Source organism: Rousettus aegyptiacus, unplaced genomic scaffold, assembly GCF_014176215.1.
Source record: "Rousettus aegyptiacus isolate mRouAeg1 unplaced genomic scaffold, mRouAeg1.p scaffold_m13_p_16, whole genome shotgun sequence".
NCBI classification, from domain to species: Eukaryota; Metazoa; Chordata; class Mammalia; order Chiroptera; family Pteropodidae; genus Rousettus; species Rousettus aegyptiacus.
This window is the reverse complement of record NW_023416291.1, coordinates 36,016-47,587: the sequence shown is the minus strand read 5'-3', so window position 1 is coordinate 47,587 and position 11,572 is coordinate 36,016. Positions and strand designations below refer to the sequence as shown.

At 46.8% G+C, this 11,572-nt stretch overlaps 1 long non-coding RNA gene across 1 annotated transcript; it reads right to left on the bottom strand.

Moving 5' to 3' along the window:
• Window positions 1-5,170: 5,170 nt before the first annotated feature.
• Window positions 5,171-8,120, bottom strand: LOC118612400. Its single transcript, XR_004954809.1, has 2 exons — window positions 7,708-8,120; window positions 5,171-7,571 (listed from the first exon to the last, which is right to left on the bottom strand). It is a non-coding gene; the product is annotated as an uncharacterized LOC118612400 (long non-coding RNA).
• Between the last annotated feature and the right edge of the window lie 3,452 nt (window positions 8,121-11,572).

Here is an 11,572-nt window from a genome sequence, read left to right as displayed (position 1 = left end):
GGACTGGCCGTGCCCAGAATTTGCTTCTGATGGTCCCTAGTTTGTGCTTCAGTCTCCATACTGCCACTGTAGGGGCTCTTATTAATGGTGCATTACTGGCCTTATTTTGTTTTCATGTCGGATCTTCAGATAATTTTGGATGGGGCAGTTGGGGTCTGTCCGAAACAAGTTGGCAGGCTAGTGTTTTCCGAGACACCAGCGTTGTCGATCCGAGCGTGCCGCCCCGGAGCTGGCAGCCGGGAACAGGCGGCTGCTCTGATGCAGACTGGTCCTCAGGTGTAGTTGGCCTTGAAATGAGATATAACGCGTGGCTGAGTGTGAACTCCCACTCCAGTGGATGGGATGCTTCTATTTACAAACTAACGTCAGTTTTTAGCCTGTCTTAATTTATCCTAGGAAAATTGTTACATTTTAGAAAATTGTCATTTTAAGATGTTCTTTGCTCTTTTATTTTCTTGCTTCCTGAAATTAGCACTAATCTGGGTTTTAATCTTAGCACTGCAACCTAATTACTTTCGACCATATTTAGGTCTTAGTCTTTTTTTGTAATCAAGTGCGTAGTGACATGTTGGCCCAAAAGTCTTCCATCAGCGAATGTTGGTGGAATGACTGAATGAGTTCCTGAATAATGATTATATTTTCTTCCTTCCTTCAACCCCTAAAATCAGGCAAATACATTTGCGAAATAGTCTTTAAAATATAGCTCACTTACTGTGAATGGAGCTTGCCAAACTGTAAGTTGCTCTGGGGCCTTGGACGTGACTAAACAACTGTAATATTTTCTGTGGTAATATTTTGGCACATAATTCCTGGCATGATATGAAATGGCAGCTGGAATGACATAAGTAGTGTGCTTTCTACGTCAGATGTACTGTTTGAGGTGTAAGTGAGGATGGTTTGAATAAGTCCATAAATTTATTAGAAATGTGGCCCCAAGCCGTGGACAAAGATCAAGACACTAGACACACTAGAATCAAGAAACGGGGTGAGCAGCAGATGAAGTCAACAAAAGAACTGGTGCACATGGAAGAGAGGCTGTGTGGTGTGAAGGTAAAAGCATCAGGCACAGTGCCTGGCACAAGCGGTGTACCCTACATGTGACAGACACTGAGAGGGTACTGGCAGTAACACTGGGGTGATGCACAGGGAAGGGAGCCAGCGACAGAGACTTAAGAAATGGGACAATCTTTTAATTAAGCGCTGGAATGTTTCATAAAATGTCTTCATCATTGGGATCCTTTCTTCTAGGACTGATATATCTACACCAGTATCCACAATAGCGGGCAATAAAAAGACTCAAAGTTCATTGGACAAGAAAATTATCTTCTGTACAATGATTAAAGTTAACATTGGCAAACAAGAAGATTGCTAAATGCAGAGGTCATGGGATGGAAATGCAACAATCACAGCTTATGAGTTAATTATTAGGCCAAATTCCTCATCACTGTTTCAGATATTCTGCTTTCAGAGGTGAAATCCTTTATAAATACAATTTATCAAAAGCTGTTCTATTTTAGAATAAAAATCATGAAGCAACTTCTAGAATACTAAGCCTAATCTCTAAAGTGTTTCAATCTTCAGGGAGTTGTTGGAAAAATTTTTTATTATGGAAAAATTTCAAACATATACAGGGTTAGAAAAAGAAAATGAATCTTCATCCCCCACCACTATTTAACGATACCAGCATTTTGCCAGTCTCGGTTCATCTGTCTCCCAGTACATCTCCCCCACCCCAACAAAGAAAAAGCCAGGTACAGAATCAACATGTACAATAGGTTGGACCTTTGGCAGAGCACAGAAGGAAGAGGTGGCTGCCGTGAAAGCAGGAAAAAGAACAGCGAAAATTTTAACAAACCCATAAAGGCTGAGGGTGGGCCACCTGGCAGCTTAGGCTTCAGGATGCCCGAGTCCTCACTCATTTGTTGATTGTTCTCCGTTGTCCTGAAAGAAGGAGTACAGGAGGGGCGATCTGCCGGCATGCCCCTTGGTGGTACACAGACGTGAAAATCTGTCCACTTTTCTAGATTTTTGTCATACAAAGCAAAAGCTACAAACCTCTGAGGGAGGGGCAGGAAACCTTTGTCCCCAGGGCCCAGGTAGAGATCTAGTTAGTGCCTCACAGGCGGTCAGATGCAGAAACCACCTGCGGCTGGAGGAGGGCGAGCAGCCCACCGCACACCAGGCACGGGCAGGGCGCTGCCGAGGGAGGGGTAGAAGCAGAAGCCCGACGCGCGGAGAGCGCGGGAAACCCCTCTGCACTGAGCTAGCAAAGGGCAGCGGGCCACCGGAGGGGGTGCAGAAAGCCCCCCGCAGCCCGCGACTCCCGAGAGCGGTTCCTGGACCCGGGAGGGGCAGGCACCGGGGACAGCGCACACCCGAACCCTGGCGCCGCTCCTGCCTAAGGCTCAGGGTGGGCAAAGGGAAACGAGAGCCCCTTCCCCACCGCGAGCTCACGTCAGGGAACGCAAGGACGGCCTGGTGCTGCGGGAAGAGGAAACAGATGCCGAGTGTGGACTTCAATTCGACCATAAATAAATAATGCTTGATAGCAGATTGGGACGGCAGGCATTGCTAGACTGCATATAAAAACAAGACCCAACTATATTTTGCCTTAAAGAAGCCCACGTTAAACTTGAAGACATAGACCAACTAAAAGAAAAAGGCGGCACAGAGATCAACCACACAGACACCAGAATTAACGCATGTAATTGTAGCCTTCCAATATACCTACCTTTCTGATACTTATTGAAAGATATATGCATCCCTGAAGAAAACAATACACAGTGGTCTTTGTTAACATTTTAAATATAATGAGTATAGTGCTGTGCCATCCGCCCAGTGCTGGCATTCCCTGATCTGGCCTAGAGTACACTGAAGAGTTGTGACGGTTCAAAACCTGCAAAACCACAAAACAAAGCAAAACGAGACACAGCTCCAAGAAGTTCAAGAAGTAACTGATAATTGCTTTTGGGAGGAATATACATATATTTGCTATCTTTCTGCTATTATGCTCCCTGGATAATTGTTTTTATTTTTCCCAGAATTATAGCTACTTTGAAAAATTCCTACTTTAGTATTACGTGGAGAAGTGACTGGAATACAATTTTAGCCTTTTTTTTTTTTTTTTTTTTTTTTTGAAATGAGAGCCTAGGTCCAGTTCTCAGGACAGCCCACCCCAGCTGGTACTGGAACACTGGAACGTGCCCCTTACATAGGTAGCAGGAGCTGCCACCTGCTGGCCAAACAAAATTGAGTCAACGGGCCTTTTTTCCTTTTTGAATGGGATTGAATTCATTATCAGTACCTGTTTTTCTTCATTTAAAATGATGTGGCACCTTCTGACTCCCACTGATTTACTAGTTTTTCTGGCTTTTCCTTTGTTAGTTTTTCTAATTCCCAATTCTTTCACTTGTTCTTTTGAGCAACATCCTCCTCTTCATCTCCTTTATTCAAACTCCCCTCTATTGCAGCAAAAATCACATGTGACAAGATTTCTAAAAGATAACGGTTGGATACAAGAATTTTATTTTAGATTATTTAGTATGTAAGTAGCCCTAGGTTTTGTCACATGTAAAACCGTATTTACCTTAGATTTCAGTCTCCAAAGATTAGGAATACATTTACTTAACTAATTTTTTTCCTTCTTTCTTCCTTGAATTATTTTTTAAGTCTTACATTCAGCTTTAAGAAGTATCAGTTTAGAGCGAATTTACACATAAGATCTTTTACCATTTCTTTCCATCTCTGGGTTTTTCCAAGACTGAACTGCCATTATTAATGTTTCCTCAAAGTTCGTTGGTACAAGAGGCTATTTTCCTTTCGGTTTACAATTACATCATAGGAAAGTGGGATTCAGTATGAGGCTTTATTGACTGGATTTAAATATTCTTCCAAAAATCTGCTTTTAAGGTTTTTTATGTTTGTTTACTTTGTTTCATTTTTACTTCTACAGTATTTTAACAAGTTGTGCACAAGTTCACATGGAAGAAAACAAGGAAAGGAATGATGATGCTTGATGGAGAGACAGCTGCAAATCACTTGCGAGCTGGCCGAATTATCTTGTCAGCCCCTACACCTCAGCTCCAGGCTATCCAGAACGCAGCGAAGCCTTACCGAGCAGGTCCGCAAACTCCAGGTTACCACAGAGGAATAGATTCAAACTTGAGAATTAAGAGTTTCAGATCTGCTATGAATTCAATTAGTTAGAATAAAGTAGGCATTATTGCTGACCTGAGGACTGAACAGGGCTGCTCTAGTGGGGGACAGTCAAAGGCTTGACTCAGCCTTGGTTTGGGGTTATTCCTCTGCTTCCTGGCCTTCTGTGGTGCCAAGGTGGAAGAGTAGCATTAGTCACAGTGGCCAGGACATGGAAGCAACTGAAGTGTCCTGTGATAAAGGATTGGGTAAAGAAGTTGTGATATATATATACAATGGAATATTACTCAGCCATAAGAAGAGATGAAATACTGCCATTTGCAACAACATGGATGGACCTTGAAATAATCATACTAAGCAAAATAAGCCAAACAGAAAAGGTTGAAAATTACATGATCTCACATATGTGGGATATAAAACTAAAAGCAACAAATGAACAGGACAAACAAACAGACTTATGGACATGGACAATGGACTAGTGGTTACCAGAGGGGAGGGGGGAGGGGGAAAATAAAAAAATAAAATGTTTAAAAAAATTATGTATATATAGTATGAAAAAAATAATAAACTGGCATTTAAAAAAATAAAAAATAAAATAGATGTCACCGTTGTGACCGACCTTCCCTGACATTAAGCTCTTGTCCCTGAGCCAGTTAGACATTGGAGGACGCCGAGCCCCCACGGAGCCCTGCTCCCGAGCCTTAGTCTTTCTTTCCTTTTGTCATGTGCACCTCACCAGGCTTTCCCATCCGCGTTCAGGCCCAGCCCCTCACGGAGGTTTTATGGTGGCAACTGAAAATGCTCTGGAAATTTCCATCTCGAGGGCCAACACCTCATGGAAAACTTTGCAACATGTTTTAATTATTAATAGAACTCAGTTATCAATTTTCTTAGTATGTATTTTTGCAGCATCTTTTCTATTTAATTAAATAGATAATCCTTTTTAAAAAAACCACTTTTCTGCTAGGCAGAGAACAGGCAGAAGATAGAAAAATTTAACGCACCGATGTATAAATTAACAGATTAAAAACAATAACGTTTTATTATTAGTGTACATGTACTGCATTGTAGAAAATAAATTAAGCAAAAATACTCAAATAAAAATATGTCACCACTCAGAGAGCTCCACCATTAATGGCTTACTGTATCTCCTGGAAATTATACAAAAAGACATAAATATAATACATACACTTAATAAGTAAATATAACCACATTAATTAAAATTGAACATCATCAGAGTCAAGATGTCTCTTAAACCTCATCTGGTCACGCGTCACCTCTCCCAGAGTTAGTTCAAACTGACCTTTACAAACAGGGAGGCCAAGGACGGTGGGGCCCGGGAGGGCGAGGGGCAGGGCGGACTGCGGACCGGATTCTTTCCTGTCTGTTCTGTCACCCGCTCCATGGAGTTATTCTCCGTGGTCGTCACTGGGCAGTCGGAGCAGCCACCGTTCAGGAAAACGAGAGAGCAAATACGAGGAGAAAAGTTTTCACATTCTCATAAACCAGAGGACCTGTCAGCACGAAGGAAGCTGGTGTCGCTGCCAGCAGCAGCTCTCGAAGCTCTGAAAGCCTTTGCTCCAGAGGGTGCCAGGCACCAGTCACTCCTCTCAGGAGGCCTCTGGCCACACACAGGTGGGAGGTGGCCCGTGGTGGCACGGTGTGACTGGAAGCTGCAGGACCCACTCCTGCACATCAATATTGACTCAGAAAGCCGTCCTGTAAAGACTTTGAAAGGCATTTCCAGCCTAGAAACCTCTCATGGGTGGACTGCATCCGAAGCCAAGACCGCTCTTTGGGCAGCGGGGGTCGGGGGCTAGTGGTGTCCTGGTTTGGTGTGTCCCGACAGAACACATAGCAGCCCTGGGCATTTCGGGACCTGCAAGCCGGCACAGTGCGCCCACCTCCAGGGTGCTCTGCAGCCATACCTGCAGGGACCTCCAGAAGTCCAGGCATCCGTGTGACACCCCAAGACCTCCTGCGTGTGAGCTAACCGCTGTGCATCAGGACATTTAGATTCTTATTCTTTCCCCGTCCCTTGGAAAATGACTAAACAGTAATCAAAGACTTACATTGAAAGTTACGGGTCAATAATTTGTCAAAAAAGAGTGAGTTTCTGCAAACTTTGTATGGCTGCTATAAAATAATTACAAGAAAGTAGGGCTAGACAAAGAAGCATCAGAAACTCACATGGTCTGACAGCACAAATCACTACACTTACAGTAAAGGGGATAATATTTAGTTACTGACGTAAGGGTTCTGGTGGAATTTGTTTAATTACTTGAGAAAATAAATTTTAGCTGTGGAATAGTTTCAGATTTGTGGACAAGCTGCGGGGATTGCACCGAGTTCTGGGCCAGGGTCTCCTATCGACGTCTCACTTACCTGCACTGTCATGGTGCAGGACAGGTGCACAACCAAGGAACGGCACTGACGCATTTTTATTAAAGTCCACATTTTACGCGGAATTCCTCAGGTTTCCCTAATGCCGTCCGCTGTTCCAGAACCCTCTCTGTGGCCACGTGTCACTTGCTCGCCATGTCTCCTCAGCCTCCTGTCTGGGAAAGTCTCTCAGACTCGCCTTGTTTTTGATCACTGTGGCTGTTCCGAGGAGTACCAGTTTTATGTTCAACTCAACTTGGGCTTGTCCGACATTTCCCCCATGATCAGCCTGGGGTTATGGCTCCTTGAGAGGAAGACCACGGATGTAAAGTGACATCGTCACCCTATCCTGTCGAGGGTGCGTGCTGTCAACATGACCTACGCCTAACGACGGTGGCCTTGATCACCTGGCTGAACCAGTGCTTGCCTGGCTTTCCCACCGCGCAGGGGCTTCCCTGGCCTCGTCCACACGGGTCTCTTTGGAGAGAAGAAGCCCACTCACGGGGCGGGGAGCCACCTCCCCCGTCCTGAGGGGCAGCACCGTGCACAGTGTTTGGAGCTCTTCTCTGCAGGATTTGTCTATTCTCCTCTGTTAATTTATGGAATCATTTGTTTATATTGGGATAAACGCATGGATGTTTATTTTATACTTTGAGTTACAATCCAATACTACTTTACATGTCCTCTTGCTCGAGTTGTTCCTGCTTGGGTCTCCGGGAGCTTCCAGTGGCTCTTATATCGTGTGTGTGTGTGTGTGTGTGTGTGTGTCTGTGTGTGTGTGTGTGTGTGTTGTGTGATTTCAGCACTTCTTTCTTACCAGCGCTACGCGATGTCCTGCACTCATCCTGAGGGTTCCATGTCCAGCCCTAGGATCGGCCATTTCTCCAGGGAGCCTGCATCCCCCTGCTTACAGAATGGCCTGCCCTTACCGCTGGGCATCGCTGCTTCCAGATTTTCTCACCTTGGAAATGAGGAGTGTATACTGGGAGGGAAGAAATATCTTCCCTCTGCTCTTCCAGTCTCCACAGCTAGGCCTGTGAAATACACTTGTAATAGATTAAGAGGAAAGATGGTATGCACATTCATCAAAATGTAATATTACATGCACTGGAGCACCGCAGGAAAAAAGCGAATACCCTCCCCCCAAATCGGTGGGGTCTGAGTACTTACTTCCATACCACCCTAACGGGGCCAGGGGGTGGCGAGCAGGCAATCTGGGCGACTGCACCACTGTTAGGAGAGATGAACGGGCTCTCAGAAGGGCAGATGGGAGGCGTGAAGACTCGGGTCGGTCTGTCTGGGTGCGGCATCGACTTCTTGTCTCCTGGCCTGTGGTGAGAGTCCACGTCCCAGTCGATGAGCGTCCCAGGGAAGGGACTTGTGTCCACCGAGTTCCTTCCGGAGGGTCCGTCCCCGGGCACATGAGACGAGTCCCCAGAAGGCCTCTCCCCTGCGTTTGCCGTTTCACACGGGCTAACAGCCGAAAGGAAATCGGATCGACGCACAGACCCACGGACGCGGCGCACCTGGGGGCGGCGTGCCCGAGCCCCGGGGCGCACACGCGTCCGGACGTGCTTCAGCAGCTTCTCACCTGCGGCCCGGCAAGGCGCCCCTGAGCTCGCGCTCACGGTCCTTGCGCTGCGTTCGCATTACGAAGTCGGCAGCAGCCGGTCCGGTCCGGTCCGCTGTTCCGCTGCAGTCTGGCTATGTCAGGTCTCGGAGAGCCCCGCCCAGCCCCCCCCCCCCACGCGGCTCTCCCGGGACGAGGCCCTGGGGGCCCCCGGAGAGCAGGGACGTCCGGGGACCGGGGGGCGGGGAGGGGGGGGCGGCCACGCGGCCACGGCGACACCGAGACGCAGCCCGCAGCCCGGCTGTGCTCTGCCGACTCCCAGCGCCGTCTCTCCGGCGGGGACGTTTCCGGCGGTCGCCGATGGAGAGCGGCGACTCCCCTGGTCCACGGCCAGCGTGAGTGGCAGTCTGTCCTACCGTGGCGGAGACGAAGCAGCAGCACCTCGCACTTGTAAGTGGCATCGGTAAAGCACGTGTAATTTAAAACGAGTGTTACAGTTTAGGTCTCTGCGTCTAGATCTTTCTGCGTTGCAAACATGACGTCTGCTTTGTCAGCCTGGTGGGAGAAAGCCTGCGTCATCGACTCGGGTGTCAGGGACACGGTGGCGGAGGGCGGTCGCAGGGCATGTCTGTCACGATGGGGCCAGCTGTGACTGGCAGCCAGGCCGCCGGGTCCGGCGCTCTTAAGAAATGGGTCTCACAGGGTGCAAAAGGGAGAAATGCCTGAGGAGAGCTGGTTTTGCCAACACCAGCTCTACCCGGGCATCTTATAAAAACATCTGAATGCAAAACTGACAGTAAAGGAAAATGTGGGAGAACCAGTTTTGAAATGCACTAGGAGATGGCACTAAAGATACGGCAGGCTAGCCTATTATACCACGTTCGTACTGTAAACATCTGATTTGAGAAACTTTCACTTTTCAGGTAGAGAGAATGACTTGAAAGAGAAGGAATATGAAAGAGGGCCCCAGGATGGAGCAGTGTAATTGAAGACTCGCTATAATAAAGATTAACTAAGATCATAATACGTTTTGGCATGTTTTCACAGATTTTTTAATCTGTAAGACTTTATGAAGATATTAATAATATTCTTTTAAACACTACACATTGATGATCTTTACTGGCTTGTGGAATCTTCCTGTATGCAGAGCGCATCCATGTGTACTAGCATGTGGGGGGAGAGCAGTGGTGAACAACTGTATTTATTTTGGCGTAACAGTCTCAGTACGTGTTGAAAACATAACATCACATAACATAAACCAACAGATTAGTCTGAAATTTTACTCTGGAGTCAAAGCAAGATACTGTTTGTGATTCTACACACATAACATATACTCTTGGCCTGTACGATGGAGTAAAACTCAGAAAAGTATTTTCAGAATCAATTTCACTTTGCAAATTGCTCAAATCCAGAGCAGAACTGTGCATACGCTGGCGAGCAAGGCTCTGCACCTGTCGGCCAAGGGGAAGGAGTGCCAGGATGCACGGCCCCGTGGCCACAGGCGTCCCAGGACAGCGGCCCTTCTGCACGCCGTGGCTGCACAGAGCACGTTCCTGTGCAGCTTGTTAGGTCCTTTGTTCCTTGTTTTTATGATCATTCTGATGCACGAAGCACTAATAGATGAAATTAATGAGACTTCACAAAGATTTCGATCAAGGAATTTGGAATCACAGCATCATAATTGAATTTTCTTGTATTTATCTTTTGGCAACAAGGAAATAATCGTATATTTTATGGCTCTCGATGTATGGGCTTCCCATGGATCGGGAAGAATGTCCTCTTATGTGTGACTGTTTATACTTAATAATAACAACTAGCATTTATTGAAAGCTTGCTACGTGTAAGGCACTGAAGAAACACATGCAACAATATGCTCGGGCCTAACGATGACCCGACTTTAGAGATGAGGGTCTAGGGTATGAGTTACACAAATTGTATGGTAAGTAAATGGCAGAACCAAGTCTTAAATTGAGATCTGACATAAAGAGATTATTTAATCTGAAAATTTGTTTATACATTGTTAATATTTTCCTGTAACCAAAGGGAGAAATCACACCACATACCGTTCTAGTTTTAGTGTGTAATGGGCTCGGGGCCATTGTTTTGCTTGATCACGCCCACTCCTAATGTTCCAGAGATACAGTAGCAGCCTAAAATGCCTCTTCAGGGCCTCCGAATGTCCTGGAGACTGGAGAAAACCCTTTGCAGGGGCCTACTGAGTCACCAAATCTGGCTGCTTGTTCTTTTGTGCTAAAGGCAAACAAGGAAGTCATAACCAGTGCCAAATCTCCAAGCCATAAGTCAGTTGCTCTAGCGTGTCGGGGGGTGGAGAGGGAGTAAGGATTTTTTTCCAAACGAGTTCTGCTCTGTCATTGAAGTCGTTTTTTTAAACATGCTCCAAAAGTCTGAAAGTTCAAACTGATTTGGAACTAGGGGAATGGGGCAGAAAGCACAGACTTGACTACCTCCAAGCTTGGACCTATCCAGCCCCCAAGACACTCCCAAGACGGTCTGTCCTGATGTCTGCTGAGGCCCTGAGGGACTCATTCATTCAGGACGGCCTCATAAGCCCTATGAAGGAGTAAGGATATTATTGTAATGGCATCAGGAAGCCACCAAAAAAATTTAGGCCAAGGTTGGAGTCATGATTTAGAAAGATTATTCTGACTATAAAGTGGAAAAATGAAGGGAGAGAGACCAATCAGTCTGAGAGGAGGCTGGCGGGGACGAAGTTAGCAAGGCTGTGAGTGCGGAGACTGGGAAGGGTAAAGACAGGACCTGGTGATCAGGTACATGTGGGCAGGACAGGACAGGACTGGGTCATCTGCCGAGATCGGACACCTAAGGAGGTTTGGGGGAAGGGTGCGCTGTCCTTTCTGTGGACACACTGGATTTCAGGGGCTGGGGAAAAGCATGCACACATGCTGGGCAAGCAGTGGGATGTGCGGACCTGGTGTCCTGGTCAGTGCCGGGCTGGAGAAGCAGCCTGCGGCGTGGCTCGTGCGGAAGGCCACTAAAGCCATGGCAGTGGTGACACTGCACGGTGATGTGCTGTGATGAGATCGGGCCGTCGGAAGGAACCCCAGGAACACCAACAGCTACGGGCTGGGCACCCTGAACCCGGCAATAATCTCAAAACCATAATTTGTACACTGGTCTCCTTGGCCAATATTAACGGGTTAAAGTCTGATTTCTCTCCTCTTCCCTCACCTTGTTAAGCCATAAATTGGCAATGAACACATTTTAAAGAGCCAGAAATCCATCAACACTTGTCAAATAGGTTAAAGTATAACTCTAAGCTGCCCACACAGCCCTGCCTGCTCAGTGCCCAGCTGTGCCTGCGCCGAGCTAGCTTAGCCCTCTCCCCCAGCTCTGCAGCTGTCTCCTTTCCTCGGACATCTGGACTGTCTTTACTGGGTTTGCAGCTCAGTGACAGCTCAGAGAGCTTTGCTCTGATTAAACATG